The sequence below is a fragment of the Miscanthus floridulus genome, chromosome 17 (genome assembly GCF_019320115.1).
Source record: "Miscanthus floridulus cultivar M001 chromosome 17, ASM1932011v1, whole genome shotgun sequence".
Classification (NCBI taxonomy): Eukaryota; Viridiplantae; Streptophyta; class Magnoliopsida; order Poales; family Poaceae; genus Miscanthus; species Miscanthus floridulus.
Window position 1 is genome coordinate 60,511,454 of NC_089596.1, and position 5,520 is coordinate 60,516,973.

Here is a 5,520-nt window from a genome sequence, read left to right on the forward strand (position 1 = left end):
GGATCCTGCAGCTCTATATCCCTAGCGAACAAGGAAAACTTCTCCTGAGCGATATCCACGGTGGGGTCTGCGGTCACCATGCCGCGCCAAGGACCTTGGTTGGGAACACATTCCGACAGGGCTTCTACTGGCCCACCGCAGTAGCCGATGCCGAGCAAATTGTACGCACCTGCGAAGGGTGTCAGTACTACGCTCGGCAGACTCACCTCTCGGCCCAGGCACTCTAGATGATCCCCATCACATGGCCCTTCGTGGTCTGGGCAGCCGTCGCGCACCCCCAGACAAACGGGCAAGTCGAGCGCGCAAATGGCATGCTCCTGCAGGGCCTTAAGCCCAGAATTTTCAACCAGTTGAACAAATTCGGCGCACGCTGGCTCGCTGAGCTTCCAGCCATGCTCTGGAGCCTAAGGACAACTCCTAGCCGGGCCACCGGCTACACACCCTTCTTCATGGTCTACGGTTCCGAGGCCGTTCTCCCAATGGACCTTGACTATGGAGCACCAAGAATCAGAGCATACGACGAACAGGGGCCGAGGCATCCCACCAAGACGCCATGGACCAGCTAGATGAAGCCCGCGACATCACCCTCCTTCGTTCAGCTAAGTACCAGCAGGCGTTGCGATGGTACCACAGCTGACGGGTGTAGGACCGAGCCTTCAACGTCGGGGACCTCGTCCTCTGCCTTGTGCAGAGCAACAAGGACCGCCACAAGCTCTCCCCGCCCTAGGAGGGGCCATACGTCGTCGTGGAAGTGCTTCGCCCGGGTGCCTACAGGTTGAAAACCATCGACGGTGAGGTCTTCACCAATGCCTAGAACATTGAGCAGCTACGTCGTTTTTACCCTTAAATAAACGCATGTTTTTTCTTATCAGTTTTTGTCCTTACAAATCTCTGACCTTTAGTGATATCCAACCCCTGCAAATCGCTAGGGGCCGGACCTCACTCGGGGGCTGATACAAATAATACAAGCACATTCTACAAACACTTCCCGCGTTATCTTTGCAAAACTTCATCTAAGTTTTTTGGTTCTTCTCATAACAAGTCCTAAAAACTAAGATTTCGGGAACAAATTCTGAGTACAACTGGTAGGACTACGGGAGACCCACGCCCTAGCGGCTACAACCTCTTTGCTCACCAGCATAATCAGAACTAATTCACCCGCATTCCTAGTCTTTTGCAACTTGGGCCATGGGAAGGCATCAAAACCACTTCAGAAAAAGAGGGAACTAAAAAACTGTTACTGTTTTCCGTAACAAAACATGAAAACTTGTTCATTATTGCACAAATTCACCACTTACAAAGTAATTTCATCACACAAAGGACTAGTGTACTCCTAAAATCCAAAGGACTGTTCACTCGGGGGCTTCCCCAAGCTTATTCAATTACAGTCTCTGCTTAGCTTTACTACGAGTACTACTGTGGTCGCCGCGCCAAGCTCTCCATCGGCAACATCTGGGCATGTACATGGACCAGTTCGTCTACTACGGCCAACGCGCCAAGCTCTCCATCGGCAACGTCCGGGCATGTACACGGACCAGTTCGTCTACTACGGCCGACGCGCCAAGCTCTCCATCGGCGACGTCCCACCGCTTCACCGGATCTTCGAAAGCGCTGTCATCTGCAACAATGAGCACCACGCCGACGACTGTGGTGCCTTGACCCCGAGGTGCCCAGGGACTACACCATCGTCATCGGCCGCAACCCTGACAATGGTGCCTCTGCCGGGATGCCTGGGGACCACACCATCATCATCAGCCACAACCCTGACAACGTCGTAGGGGCAGAAAGCGCCTCCCATTGAAGGAAGGCCACAACCAACAGCGGCAAAGTCGACAACGCTCATCACCCTCCGGTGCCCTTTCTCCTTTAGCAGCAGTGACCCCTCCTCAGCACAGGCAAACCACGCCATCTCATCTACGTTGGATGACCTCCAGCTCGACATCACACTCTAGAATCATGGGCGGACTTGTGAGCTCTTCTCTCCCTGACATTACCCTCTCTTACTTAGGAGCCGATGCATTTAGAGAGAAGAAAGGAGAAGAGGTGGTGGCTCAGAGGCTAGTGGGGAGGTGGGGCGAAGAACTCTTCCCCCCCTATTTAAAGAGGGGGCTTAGCATCTAAGGAAAGGCGAAAGGTTCAGACGAAAAACTTTCTGCCTTCCCCTATTCAATGCAAATGCAAAATCAATGCTGACAGAAATTTGAGGGGACGCGTCGAAAACGACGGGATGCGCTCTGATCGACGGGACGCTGCCTGGTAAGCCAGAATGTCACCCGGGCATGGCCCACCACTAATGCACCCCGGACATGAGAACCGAGGCACGTTCACCTGTAGGCGACTCTCCGCTTCCCCAGGCAGGACCAGGGGACGACCCAACGATGGAACCTCCTTCTAGGGGGAGCCCAATGGGCCTCCTGGGTCGATTGGGCGGCCCAGGCAAAACAACGAACGAACGACCAACTGAAAGATAAGCACCCCTATTTATTTACTTTGAGTGTTGACTTCTTTGCCGAGCTTTCGACCCCAGCGACGGCAGGGGTATGGACATCGCTCGGGGGCTGCCAAGGGTGCCTGTTTGTCTAAAAACACCCTCTTAGCCTGACCCCTCCTTACGTTTAAAAAACTGGAAGCACGACGTATGGGAACAAAACGTGAAAACAACTGGGCAAACCAACAGACCCTATGCCCCGACGGCTACGGTGCTTTTCGGTCACCAGCATAATCACGTTCATAGTTCCTCACATTACTAGCTTTGGCTCCTGCCTTCCCAAAAGGAGTTTGGAGGGGTCCACCTGCAGAACCCCCCTTCAGGGGAAAGCTGGCAGATCGCTTAAAAATCAATCACAAAAACAAAAGTAGCGATACTTATATAGGTTATGCCGGCCTCGTCGAAAACATCGGACCCGAACCTGGCTCGGACACGTCTGGTAGGAGCTTCCCCATGGCTCATACCACCAAGGTAACGTTACTGACCCCCGCTTTCATTTCGATTAAGCTATTTGTTAAATTCATATGTCCAAACATTGCATATGCAAATTCTTGCATCCCAACGCTTCGTGTCACGTCATGAAGCGGTAGTCGCTTCATTCAATATGAGCGATGCCTGACCAGGGTTCGAAGGCCGGCCCGCGAAGGGCTCGAGGCCACCTCGTGTGAAACAGAGCCAGGGGAGGAAAACCGAAATGAGCCCCAGCGGCCTTGCCTGACCCCGTCCAAAAACGGACAGGGACATTTCAACCTTTCTCGTTCGATTCTAACCTCGAGCCGGACCCACAGAATCTCCGACGAGGAGAGGCCAATGGGCCACCTGAGCCTAGCAAACGGCTCAGGCATCTGTCGGGAGGCGGGTTAAGAAGTAGTGGAATGCCACATGAAGGCTCTACCGACCCCGTCAGCGAATGATGGATCCGGATTCCACATGAACATACCCGTTAGCGATCTCATTGAGCGCGACACTCGAGGTATCAAGGCAAGTGTCGTCAACTCAGCCCCTTCGGCCATGGAAACCGAGGATGAGGTAGCGCGCGAAAACATGGCCGACCCCTAGCAGACCCTCAAGGGCTCGGGGGCTCGAGCCACTCGATCCAAGATCGAGAGACCGAGGTTTGATGGCTGACCAGCGAAGGGTCCAGGGCCGCCTCGCGTCGAACAAGAGCTAGGGGAGAAAACATAGATGAGCCTCAACGGCCTTTGCCCGACCCGCATTAAGGCGAATAGGGTCATCTCAACCTTCTTGTTCAATCCAGCCTCTAGCCGAGCCCATAGAAATCCCATTAAGGGGGAATCTATTGGAAGGCGGGCAAAGGAGTAACGGAACGCCCCCCGAGGGCTTTGCCAATCCCGCCGTGAAGCAAATGGGATTGGACTCCGTCCGAACAACCCCGTTAGCAAGCTCATAACGCACGGTCACACAGCGATCATCAAAGTCCTAGGTAAGAGGTACGAATAAAAACAAACGTAAGTTCACCTCCCTCGCTCCGGTCTCCAGTAACATCTGACCCCAGCAACGACAAGGGATCGGATCTCACTAGGGGGCTGATAAAGGTATGGGTACCTCCTTTCTTTTTTTTGAAAAAACATTACATTAGATCTCCTCCTCACATCAAGACTGGCGGCAAGATTCGGGGGAACAGACTGGCAAGATGGCGTCGTTGCCGGGGATCGAACTCGGGTCACCCGCGTGAGCCCATGCCCCGACAGCTACGGTAATTTTGCTCACCAGCACACTTAAAATTCCCTCCACAAAACTTCGGGCCCTACGGTCTTAACAAATGGAAGGATCGATTGTCGAGATCTTTTCATCACAAAAAAGAGAAGAAGGTAAGATTAAACAAACGAAATGAGACTTAGGCAACCATTTCTAGGACACAAAAGCACTGACACTTGTTCACATGTTACAAATAAGTGTTTATCAAACCAATTCCACTAACTACTTCCGTGAAGGGAGAACCTCTTCTTTTAGCTTGTCTGCCAAGTTCTACGCAAGGGGAGCCACCACCTTCTCCATCTCATCTAGCTCAGCGTCTTCATAGACGGGCGCGAAGCCTTGGCTCATCACCCCCAGGTTGATCTCCTGAGCATAATGGGAATGGGCGACAGTGAAGGTTTGGGTGATCCCTAGGCAAAAGGCGCTCTCCTCAAGCTAGCCCACGCGCGCCGTGATACCAGCAGCACGGACCATGAGGGAACCATCCCCCTCCTCTTGCGTCACCCGCAGGTCATCACAGACCGCCAGGACAGCGGAAGATAGGCGATCATATTCATCACCTTCGACTTGAAGAAGCCCCCGTGCCTCGGCGAGATCGGCGCGTAGACCGGTAGAAACTTCCTCGGCATCCAGCCGTCGGGCCACCTCAACTCCAAGATCCGCCCGGCGTGCCTCGGCCTCCCGACGTGCTTCGTCACGCGCCCGGATGGCTCGATCGACCACCATGGCATCCTGGTTTGCCTTCTCCTACAACATCGTGGACCTCTCCTCAGCCTTTAGCTTGAGGTCCCACTCCATCTGCAGCTCCGCCAGGAGCTCGCTGGCCCGCTCACTAGCCGCGGCATTCTTCTGTAGCAGCTCGTCTCGCTCCTTTCGGAGCCTAGCGATCTCCTCCTCATCTAGTTTCGTCCTCGCCGACAAATCCTCAAACATCGCATGGAACTCCTCCACGTCACGACACGCCTCTGCCTTCCGCCGCTGGACGATAGCAAGCTACGTGCTCACATCTCCTCGCAGTCGCGCCTCCTCGGTGAGGTGGTCCCACTCTGCCTTTCGCTTGTAGAGAAACTAGGATTTGTTCCGGCTACAGGCAGCAAGATTCTAAAAAGAAGATCGATATCAAAAACACTAAAACACAAGGATACGAAAAGGAGGAGAACAAGGCGAGTACCCAGCTAGAAGGAATGATGATTTTGCGCAGGTCTCCATTGGCCTAGTTCAAGGCATTGATCATGCCGAGAACCCAATGTCAAGGTTCTCCCGCTCCACACTCTCGACAACATCATCAAGCAAGAATAGAGCCGACGACGGAT